This window comes from Sceloporus undulatus, unplaced genomic scaffold (genome assembly GCF_019175285.1).
Source record: "Sceloporus undulatus isolate JIND9_A2432 ecotype Alabama unplaced genomic scaffold, SceUnd_v1.1 scaffold_12, whole genome shotgun sequence".
In the NCBI taxonomy this organism is placed as follows: domain Eukaryota; kingdom Metazoa; phylum Chordata; class Lepidosauria; order Squamata; family Phrynosomatidae; genus Sceloporus; species Sceloporus undulatus.
Genome location: NW_024802934.1, coordinates 1,711,968 through 1,724,428, shown reverse-complemented (window position 1 = coordinate 1,724,428; position 12,461 = coordinate 1,711,968). Strand labels below are relative to the sequence as shown.

The following is a 12,461-nucleotide window of genomic DNA, read 5'->3' as shown; positions in this document are numbered from 1 at the left end:
GTCACAACTTTGTAGGCTTTTCTGTCTAGTAAATTTAGTTCTGCTCAAGTCCAATCAACAATTTTAGCACTTAATCAAAACCTGGTATGGTCTAGGAGTTTATGCCCTGAATTATGTTTCTGCCATTAAGTTTTGATAATAGTACTATGCATACTTTTTTAGCATACTAATAGTAGTAATTTCTTTTATCTTTTCATATGTTGTATATCTGCTGCTTGTAATATTCCCAACTACTTATAATTTCCCTCATGGCTGAAGGTTTTAAATATATTTCTGCCAAGGAGATTTACTCTGATTCAGCAATATCATATGTGCCTTGGAAAACTGTGGAACAGAGAAAAAGCTCTCCACTGACCATTTTAAAGCTTAGGTGGGCTCATTTAGTGAGATAAAGTCATTCAGATATCCTGGTTACAAGAATATAGCCTGGACCTAAGTCAAACAACATACTTGTGTATGAATTGTGTCATTTCAGGGAGAACGATCACAGAGGAAATGTAGTATAAAATACAGCTTTACTGGTCTAAGTGACTTGAAGCAAAGCATTTGCCCACAATCAAAACAGCAGCAAATACAAGTCAGATTGTGAATAGTAATGAAAGAGGGAGGAGAAAGAATATTTGGAGAAGCAAAGTTGCTGTGCTGATATAACAGCGGGGGAGGAGGATGGCTCTGGAGGTTAATTTTGATTTTGAAATAAAATCCCATTTATTTCAACAGAATTATTTATTAAACAGGTTTCCATTTAGTCTATAAAGTCAATAATATGTAAATAATGTTTCATGGATTTCACTGTGAGTGAATGACAACATTTCAATATCTTCAATGTAGGTCAAACATGCTAATTGAAATGAAAAAAAATTGGTTGATTTAGAAGTCGAATGGACAATGGAAAAGACTGAAAATTAGAATGGAAAGAAGACAAATTTTGGGAAATTGTTACTCAAGGCTTTAAAAAAGCAAAGAATTTACATGAAGCCTCAATCACTGCCCCTACATGGATTAAATATTTGTCCAACATTTTTCACTCTCATTCCAGCCCTTCTGAAGCTGTCTGGATGGATAAAGATTCTTCTAATCTCCCTGAGTGGCAACCAGTCACAGCCGATGAGATAAAATGTTTAATTGCTTCATTGAAACCCAAGAAAGCTCCAGGAGAGGATATGCTTTCTTCAGAACTTTTCAAAGAATATGCTGAATGGTGGTCTTCCATCCTTGCCAATCTATTTACTACAATCCTGCTTTGGGCGGTGCCAACCCGGTTCCTGTCCGGTGCCAAAACCGGGACGGCACCACCCGCGGCCGGCCGCGGAGACACTCCCTTCCAGGCCTCAGCGAGGCCTTTGAGGCGGCTCCACGATTGCGGAGTCCTCCAAGGCCTCACCGGGGCTTGGGAGGAGGAGGAGGCCGCTTGCCACCACGGCGATGGCCATGATGACGGGCGGCCCCCGTGCCCCTTCCCGGCCTGAGAGGAGGCCGAGGCTTCCTCCCAAGCCGGGAAGGAGGACAAGGTTTAAAAATGTAGGACCTTTTTTTAATTTCCTGGCCAGGAAATTTAAAAAAAAAAATCCTACATTTTTAAACCTTGTCCTACATTTTCCCGGTTTGGAGGTCCTCAGATATGGCAACCCTATCTTTAACATCTATATGAATGATCTGGTATCTTTCTTATCTTCAGCTGATTTCCCTCCCCAGTTATCAAGAACAGAAAGATCTTCATTCTGATGTATGCAGATGATTTAGTGCTCATTTCCCTATCTTGTTTAGGTCTCAAAAATCTAATGAATGCTTTCAGTGTCTATTGCCATCAAGAACACTTGTCAATAAACTACTACAAAACCAAGGTAATGATATTCGGCAGAAACTCTCCAAAGCACAAATGGATCCTAGACCAACATAACATAGAACAAACCCAACTATTCAGATATTTGGGCATAGTTTTCAGTGAGTCCCTTTCTTGGAAAAACCATAGGGAGGCAGTAAAACTGAAATCTGACAAAACAATCAGAGCTTTGCTGAAATTCTATTACAGCCAGGGCGGCCAGTTGATTGAACCTGCCTTAAAAATTTTCAACAGCAAAGTTATTGCCCAGATGCTTTATGGTGCAGAAATATGGGGATCAGATTGCAACACTGTCAAAACCTTGGAAATATTACAAAACAAATTTTTCCGAAAGCTCTGCGCTTTACCAAATGGAACTCCTGCACCTTTTTTGAGCACTGAATTTGGCTGCCCCTCAGTTAAAACAAGAATAGATTTTACACAGATAAGATATTTTAAACATATTGCTGTCTTACCAACTAATCATCTCCCAGCTTTGTGTTACTTGGAAATGTGCAACAACCAGTTCTGGAAATCAAGTTTTCAAATTCTTTTACAAAAATATAACTTTTCTGAGTTGAATGCTGTTATTGCCATGGATAAGAAGCAATTAAGGAATCAGTCCTCTTTTTGGACTGATTCAAGAAAAGATCTGCAGTCAATTAGGACCTCACAATTTTCCTTTTGGTTCTCCTTTTTGAAGACTGAACATTTCAGAGCCAGATATTTGACTAAACTCAAGTTGCCTACTTTGAGAATTGCCTTCCCTGAGCTACGACTTTAAGTAAAGCCTACTGCGGTTCTAGATGGACGCTACAACAAAGTGCCTTTTGAGAACAGATTATGCATCTGCAGTCAGCCTCAGGTGGAGGATATTGTTCATTACTTGTTCATTTGTCCATTGTACAGCGACCCTAGAAAGAAATTTTTAACACCCTTGCTGTCAAACAAAAGTGGGAGCTCTACTGTTGATTTGGTCCAATTCCTTTTGAGTGACACCAACGACTGTGTAACACATAGAGTGGCTCTTTTTGCCATGGCTGCAAAAAAGATTAGAAAGAGAGAGTTAAATAAAATTGCCATAAATTGCCAGGGAGACACCAAGTATTAATTAGACTTTACGATTATATTATATTTGTTTACTAATATCCAGGAAAGATGTCTCTTTTTCCATTTGCCCTTTTTAACAGTTAACTATTTTTAACAGTTAACTATTTTTAACGGCACATTAAATGTTGGGACATTTTTTGTTCTTTGTATTCTGTGCCTTTTGTTTTAAATGTTAAATGTTTTATGCTTTTTGATAAGCTCATTTTGTTGTGGCTTTGGCTAGTACAATAAATGTTAACTTGAAAAGAAAAAAGGAGCTTGGCTTCTTTCCAAACATCAAAAGGTCATTTGATCAAGCAACCTCACTGAAGTCTATTGCCTATCGATCCTGTGGATATGTGGCTCAGACTGTAACAACAAAAACAAACATACTATATGTGTGTGTGTGTGTGTGTGTGTGTGTGTGTGTGTATATATATTCAAAACAATCAATACATAATGTAAAAATCATCTAGATAGACTTGCCAGAAAAGATTGGTCTGTGATGCGGTTTTAAACTCAGGCAATGTACTCAGCTCTCGAATCTCTTCCAGCAGATCATTCCACAATTTGGGGTTGACTGAAGAAAAAGTCCTCTGGTTAACTTTTGCCAACCTGATCCTAGCTAACCAAAGTAAGGAGCTTATCGCATGGACAAAAAAAACAAACAAACAAACAAAAAAAAAAGTTGCAAGATGCAGTTGGGAATTATTGCACGTAATTTGCCACTGATTCTGCTGGGCAAGTACAGCCCAGCTGCATCCTGGTTCCCAGGCACGCTTCAGAGACTGCTTTTCAAAGTTGGAAAGCTCCCGGCTTTGAAAAACGGCCTCCGAAGAGCACCTGGGACCTGGGATGAGGGCAGGCTACACTCATCCGGTGGAATCGGCAACAAATTAGGTGCAACAATTCACAGCTGCATCCCACAACCTGGCTGCATCCTGTTGGAGTGCAGTTGGGTTTTTTGTCCATGTGGCAAGCTCCTAAATGTCTTCCCAAACTGAAGTCGAAGGCTTTTACTTCCTAAAGCCTTGAATGTACAGGGTGGATTATACAGAACGGTATTTTGTAGGTAACCTGGATCCAAACTATGTATGACTGCTCTTTTTTTGAGGAGCAGCTATCCCTAGCTATCTGGAACCTACTGGAGAGATAGGACCAGAACCACTGAGGCACAGTGCCCTTATTCCCCAAATCTTCAGGCGTTCCAGAAGGATACTAAGGTTGATTATACTGAATACTTATGAGAAGCCAAAAGCACCAACAAGACACACTCCCCCTGTTGATGATCTGCAAAGATCATCCACCAAGGCGACCATACCAATTCAGTACAGTGCTCCTTCCACATTCACTGGGGTTAGGGCACAGGACCCCTATGAAAGTGCGAAAACCATAAATTAAAAAAAACAACAACACTACTTTTAACCTGAGAGACCAACCTCTCCAGAAATCTCTAGGTTCTCCAACACTATGCTCAATATCTGCCAAAAGGTAACCATAGAATCATGCTGGAGGACCTAAAAATGCCTAGAGGAGTGTTTTCTCTAGTATTCTCTAGATCCTCCAGTATAATAGTAATAAATAATAAAATATTTATTTATAGCCCGCCGTAGATCAAGGCGGGTTACAACAATTTCAGTTACAGGATAAAAACACGATAAACAGCAAATATACATTAAAATCACAGTACAATTCAAAATATCACAAAATAACAATATCCAGCTAGCATAGGATGTTCAACAACAAAAATAATAACAGTTGGGGGGGGGGGGGGAAGGAGGCTACAAAGGAAAGGAATTAGGGGAAAGCTTTTTGGAACAGGAAGGTTTTTAGTTCCTTTCTGAACTGGTCAAGGGAGGTGGCCGAGCGGAGCTCACTGGGAAGCGTGTTCCAGAGCAGAGGAGCCGAGATGGAATAGGCTCTACGCGATGTTGTGGCGTATTTTGAATCTGGGACTCTCAGCAAATGCTTCCCAGCCGATCTGAGTGTGCGGGGCGGATTATATGGAGAGAGGCAGTTCTCCAAGTACCCTGGGCCCAAGCCATTTAGGGTACAACTCTTTCATCAATTTCCAGCAGAATCTCTGCTGGGATCTGGATGACCTAGGACCTAGGTATTCCTAGAGAGACTAAATTAATCAAATCCACAAATACTGTAATCAAAACCACTAAAGTCAAAGCCACAAATGTGGAGGGCCGACTGTATTCTGCTCTAAAGTCTGTTTGAAATGGGTCTCGGAAAGTCATCCAGCTATCATCCAAGACTGGAGTTGGAAGGCAACTGGCCTCTCACTCACCTTGTCCAAAAAAAGAAAGATTTCATACTGGTCTGTAGTTGTTAAAGTGCAGAGGGTCTAGGGTGGGCTTTTTAAGAAGAGGTCATGCCACCACTTGTTTTAAACAGATAAAAAACTATCCCTGAGAGATGTATTAATAATGTGTAGCAGCTGAGATCTAGCTGCATCTCCTCCCTGGACAACTAGCCAAGGAGGACAGAGGACAGGTTGCCCTTCTTAGTCATCCTAGTGGTTTGTCCACATCACCCACTGAAATTGATCCAGTATAATTCTACTCATGGACTTGCTTGACACCTAGGGTTGCCATAAGTGAGGACCTCCAAACCGGGACAAATGTAGGACAAATGTAGGGCAACATTTTCAAATGTAGGACACATTTTTATAAAAGTGGAGGACGCGCAAAAAATTGAGGTTTTTTTTTTTAAATGTTAATATAAATGCATGTTTTTAGGCATGATCAAAATGGAGGACATTTTGGCATTATTCTTAGACAGATGGCAGAAATGGACTTGCCCTCGGGTTCAACTGTACTTCTCAGAAGTGTGCACTTGGGCAAGGGACTGTGGTTTTTCTTCACTGTGCATGAGTTTGTAAAAATCACAGCAAGTTACATTGGCCGTGCCTCAGAGGCTTGTTGATATCAATATCACCATCATCATCATCATCATCATCATCATCATCATCATCATCAAATAAAACAAAAACAAGCAATAATAAAAATTAATAAAATAAAATAAAAACAAGCAATAATATAAATTAATGAAATAAAATAAAAACAAGCAATAATAAAAATTAATAAAATAAAACAAAAACAAGCAATAATAAAAATTAATAAAATAAAAAATAAAAAGCAATAATAAAAAATTTAAAAAAATTAAATAAAATAAGTATTTTATATTTTAAAAAATAATTTAAAACCCCCAAAATACCAAGGCAGACCTAATGGCCACTGACTCAGCTTTCCTCCTCCTCCTCCTTCTGTGGCCTAATTCTGCCCTGGCCTTCAGGCACCCCTCCTCCGGCTCCTTCCTCCTCCTCCTCCTCTCCCCCCTCCTCCTCCTTAGGATGGCTGGCGCGGGAGGAAGGAAAGTGGGGTAGGCAGGCCCGCGCGCGGAGGGAATGGGGAAGGTGCACGCGCGCGCGGAGGGAATGGGGAAGGTGTGCACGCGCGGAGGGAATGGGGAAGGTGCGCACGCTGCCACTGGCCCGTACTGAGGCCTGGGCAGTGCGCAAGCCCTCCCAGTGGGGGCGCGGTGGCAGCGGCGCTTCTGCCGCCGGCCCGCCGAGGAAGAGGAGGAAGGTGGAGCCGGAGGAGGAGGAGGTGGGTCAGCGCCGCAGCAGGCGCATTAGCGGCAGCGGCAATGGCCGGAGTGGACTCCCCAAACCGGGAACAAGGCACGGGTGGGGGCCCAAACCGGACCGTGACCGGGAGGGGCCCCCCGAAACCGTGAATGGCACGGGGGCCGCCGGGTTATGGCAAGCCTATTGACACCACATTGTCAGCTTCTGCTGGAATGACAGCATCAAAGTCAGCTCTTATCTGAGAGATTTTATCTAGAAAATTATTGTTAAAAGCATCACAGCAAACTGTAGAAGGCTCTAGAATTGAGTTCAGGGGGGAAAGCGGCTAGGTTAGACTGTCACCACCTTGAATAGTTCAGCTGGATGTGAATTCACAGATGGAATAAATGCAGAGAAGAAGGCATTTTTGTTTGCACTATTGCCTCCTTATAGGAACAAAGATTTCCTTCATACTGTGTGTTGTTGCATATAAATCAAGTTTTTCTTCATCTGCACCCCAGTTGTTATACTTCCTGTTTCAGCTCCCTGAGATCTTCTGTATATCAACAAGGCTGATTAGTAACAGGATGGAAAGGATGTGTGGGAACAATTGTGTCAATAGTGCTAGTCAGGTCTGGATTCCATTTGTTGATTAGAGCTTCAAATGACTGTTAATGATAAAACCTTCTAAAGCTTTCTAGAATCCTGAAGGATCCATTAAGCTTCAAAGGTGGACCATCTTGATAGTTCCACCACCCCTTCAGGGACAAACAATAGCTGTGAGGTAACTCTGATCAGAAAATGATCTATCTATGACAACACAGAGGTATTAATTACCTTCGCCCACAGATCCACCTGCTCAGACCTGAAAACTCAATCAAGGGTATGACCTGATGAGTCTGTGGGCTCACCTTGACACACTGGCCTCAGATCGGATGCTGAAGTCACCCAATATGAAAAGTCTGGGTGACTCCAATAGCAACTCTGAGACCAGTTCCATGAGCTCAGCCTTGGAACCTGACAGGCAATGGGGTGTCTGGTACACTAACAGAATCCCCAGTCTATACCTGGTCTTCAAACTCAGGTAAACACATTCAGTGTGTTTAAGTTCCCTAACAAGTAATCTGGCCAGGTTAAGATTATCTTTATAGACCACAGATGCTCCACACACACCACACCATATACTTTCCATTTGTTAAGCACTCCTACATACCTAACACTATATTTTGGAGTCCTCATATTTTTATATCTCATATTTGGAGACAGCAGGTTTTTGAGAGATCAATGACCGTTCAGGAACACTAAGTCAGGTTACCAAGAAAAAAGGATCCTTCCTCCCAAAGCATGTGTATATCAAGGGCAACAAAACCATCAAATCTAAAGTGCTACTTACTCCCCCCCCCAAGTAATCTGCATTTCCTTGCAAAAACTGAGAAAAAGGATCATAGAATCGTAGAGTTGGAAGAGACCACTAGGGCCATCCAGTCCAACCCCCTGCCATGCAGGAAATCCAAATCAAAGCATCCCTGACAGATGGCCATCCAGCCTCTGTTTAAAGACCTCCAAGGAAGGAGACTCTATCACCCTCCGAGGGAGTGCATTCCACTGTCGAACAGCCCTTACTGCCAGGAAGTTCCTCCTAATGTTCAGGTGGAATCTCTTTTCCTGAGGGATCTCTTCACATCTAAAGGAGTAAGCCAATCTGCCTAGCCCTTGTTGTGTTCCCAGCCAAACTTTTTCATCTATCATCTCAGGGATATGTTTCTAAATAAATAAAACCTCCTTAATCCACTAAAAACTTGGAGTCCTCCAAATTAGTACCGGTATATTTTGGTTCATATGGTCCAAAAGGTATCCAAGTCTCTTGCGAAGCTAATTTCCCCAACATTTGAAGCACTGCTAACAGCTAGTGGGGATCCCCCAGTCCTGCCATCTGATCTTTGGGTAACACCTCCCTGCTCCTAGCAAGGTATCCTGGTAGGAGAGTCTAATCTCATGTTGGTACAAAACAATACACTGACATGATAGTTTGCCCTTGTGCCCCTCAAAAGCCTTTATTCAGCTCTTTGTTGACATAGAGATTAAAACTAGAATCAGAAAGTCCCAAATTTTAATCGGATCAGCTGTGTACCTTACTGGGTGATCTTGGTCCAGTCTCACAAGCTTGAAGTGAGGATAAAGTGAACTACATAAACTAGTTTAGGTTTCTTGACTGAAAGGGAGCATAAATCAATCATCTACTACCTTGACTTGTGCTTATGCATGTGTATGGGTATGTGCAAGTGTACCTGAAAGGCATTCTGAATTTATGGAGCCCCTAAAGTGAACCTATCATGGGTTTTTCATAAGATTTGTTCACAGGAGGCTTGCCATTGCATTGCTCTGAGGCTGAGAGATTGTGACATACCTAAGGGGGTCTGCAGCTGAACAGGGATATGATCCTTGGTCTGCCAGAGTCCCGGTCTATCACTCTAGCCACTAAACAACACTGGCTCTATATTGATATATAGATCTTATATCTCAGGGCTGACTCTGTCAGCTTTCCAGGTGATGCTGGATTACAACTTCCAGCATTTCTCATTATTAGCTTTGCTGGCTAGGAGTGCCAGGAAGTGACATACAAGACCTGAAGGATCTACATAATTTCCACTCCTTATTTGCAAGGTAAATAATGACATTAGATTGTAGTTCCAGATGGGAATCTAATCAACAATGAGCCATGAAACTCACTGAGGTGACCTTAGAACAGTTACTGGTACTTTCTCAGCATGACCTATTTCACAAGACTGTTGTGAGAATAAAGTAGAGAGGACAAGAGGCATGAGTTCATTTGAGGAGAGACTGGATATAAATTTAACTAATAAATACATTATGGAGAACAAGGATCAAATCCTGGCTTGGCCATGTAAATCCACTGGGTGACCCTTGGGCAAGTCACAATGTCTCAGCCTCACAAGATGTCAATGACAAATCCTCTCTGAAGAAGCTTTCCAAGAAAACTCCATGATATGGACCAATTTAGGGTCACCATAAGTTGGAAACAACTTAAAGGCACACAACAATAATAAATACATACTATATATCAAAAATAATAGTTTGCCTATTCTATCTTTGCTTCCTTAATGGTGTTGGATTTTTTTTTTGCTGGAAAGAAAAACGATGGAAGAAACAGTACGAGAGGTGGAGGGCTCCACATGGAAGACAACCTCTGTAAAACCATGCAAATGTGACAGCAAGATAAAACCTTTCTCTGGGGAAAACAGAGCAATAAGGGAAATACAGTATTTGTGCCAAAACTCAAAAATCTGAAAGAACACTGGCTTTGGACCACACATGCATACAATGTAGTAATGAAACAAAACTATGACAAGCTTTCATCCTGTGCGGAGGGGGGGAAAGCTGCTGTTTGTGAGCTCACAACCTCCAGGAATACATTTATTTATTTCCCAACTCAGAGATAGGTTCATTCACTTGGGCGTCTGTTTATTTTTCAGAGCCATGACCTCCCCTTCAACCAGCCCCTTAGTTTTGTTTTGCACTAAACTGACTGAAGAGGGTGGAGAGATGAGAATTTGTTTAAAGGAGAGAGATTTTATTTAGTCTACTCTCATCAGTCAAAGCCTTGTGCAAAGCTGAGACTACATTGCTATGTATGATGTGTGTGTGTGTGTGAGAGAGAGAGAGAGAGAGAGAGAGAGAGAACAGAATATGGAGTAACAGAGTGGTCCCCAATAGGCAAAGGGATCAGGCAAGGCTGCATCCTATCACCCTACTTGTTTAACTTATATGCTGAAAACATAATCAAAAAATAGAATTAGAATCAGAAAAAGAATGAGCAAAGATAGGAGGCAGCAACATTAACAACCTAAGATATGCGGACAACACCATAATATTAGTAGAAGACATTCAGGAATTGGAACAGATAGGGGCTGTACAAATTGGCAGAAATGCCGCCCCTTTCTGCCCTGGATGGAGGCCTCAGCAACAAAACGCAGCAGCCTCTGGGAGGCCTAAAAAGGACCCATTCCCGGTGGGTTCTTTTTAAGGTGTGGCACTGTTTGGGCGCTGCGCAGCACGGACGAGATTGTGGCACGCTCCATCTGTGTGGGGGCATGCCAAGATGGCACCCGGGGTGCGTGGTAGGGTTGCATAAAGTAAACAAAAATAAACGCTCAGCCCGCACACACTCCTAGTTTGGGCCCAGGCTGGTGCAAAGCCCCTTAACAAGGAAGGTCAAACATGAAGGTGCAAAGTCAGGTCTGATGCTGAACATAAAGTAAACAAAAATAATGACCACAGAAGAAATACACAAATTCAAGCTAGACAACTAGGAAATTGAAATAGTTAAAGAATTCCTATATCTAGGATCAAACATCAACCAAAATGGAGACTAGGAATGGGAAGGGCAGCTATGAAAGAATTGGACAAGATACTGAAGAGCAAAGACATACAACTGAGCACTAAAGTCAGAATCATCCTGGCCACTTTACCATGTAAGGATGCGAGAGCTGGACAGTGAAGGAAGCAGACAGAAAGAAAATCAACGCATTTGAAATGTGGTGCTGGAGAAGAGTACTTAGGATGCCATGGACAGCCAAGAAGACAAACAAATGGGTTCTCGAACAGATCAGATCAGGGCTCTCCTTGGAAGCAAGTTGAGACTATTGTACTTTGGCCACATAATGAGAAGGCACAGATCACTAGAAAGAACAATAATGCTAGCGGGTACAAGAAAGAGAGGAAGGCCACAAACTAAATGGATAGACTCAATCAGGGGGGTTATGGGCAAAGGCTTGCAGGATCTGGGCAGAGCAGTGGAGGATAGGGATTCCTGGAGGGATTCATGGCGTCTCATCCACAGGGGAGCCATGAGTCCAATCTGACTCGAGAGCTGCTAATAACAACAATTTATACACACACACACAAACACACTAGAGATTACCACACAGGGTTATCCCATCTTTGTCCCGTTCCTGTCCCATTCTTCCTGCACAATTGTGGAAAAGACTTTCAGACAACATTGTGCAGATCCTGTCATTAACCTATCATTACCTGTCCAGGAAGTGTGAATGACAGTGATCACTTAAAAGACTTTCAAATGATGTCGCGCAGATCCTGTCATTAACCTATCAGTAAAGTGACACTGGCTGGCATTTTGCATTAACGGAAGTTTGCGTTATTGAAATGCCGCTTTAATGACGAGTTAATGGTGGGATCGGCACTATGATTTGAAAGCCTTTTGCACTATCAGTCACAGATGGGTTAATGATGGGATAAGGACGGGGGAGCAATCCTGTCTCTATCCTGTCTGCATGTGATAATCTCCACAGAGAGACACCAGACATAAGGTAGAATTCAAAGATATAGCCGCGTTAGTCTGTGGAATCAGTATCTAGACAGATCTTGTAGCACCTTTGAGACTAACTACAGAAAGAAGTCAGCAGCATGAGCTTTAGTAGACTTCAGTCTACTTCCTCAGATACATTTGGTGGAGTGGAAACCAGGGACAGACATATATGTGCTATTGGTATGTGTGAATGTTAATTCAAATTCAAAATCCACACACAGATACATCTACAGATACACGTATGTGTGTATATATAAGCCCATACTTCCACAAAATCCACACCTCTCTCTCTCTATATATATATAATTCATACACACACACACACACACACACACACACACTCTTCCACAAAATCCACACATGATACACATTATATACATACATACATACATACATACATAATATGTGAACCAATACTTCCACAAAATCCACATACAGAGATATCCATCTTTTCAAGAGCAGACCTTTGCCCCCATTTTAGGAGCCCATCCACTCCCTCAGAAGCACAGCTCTTCCAAAGAAGCCTGGAGCCCAGGAAAACCTGAGAAGAAAACCCTGCCAAACTTGGGATGGGAGGACCTTCTGAGCAAACCTGAGGAGACTCTGCATCCGCACTGCGGGGGGAC

At 42.2% G+C, this 12,461-nt stretch overlaps 1 protein-coding gene across 1 annotated transcript in view; it reads right to left on the bottom strand.

Annotated features, from left to right (window-relative positions):
- Positions 1-12,461, bottom strand: part of LOC121917185 (vitamin K-dependent protein S-like) — a 76,317-nt gene that overhangs the window by 63,396 nt on the left and 460 nt on the right. The window lies entirely within an intron of this gene.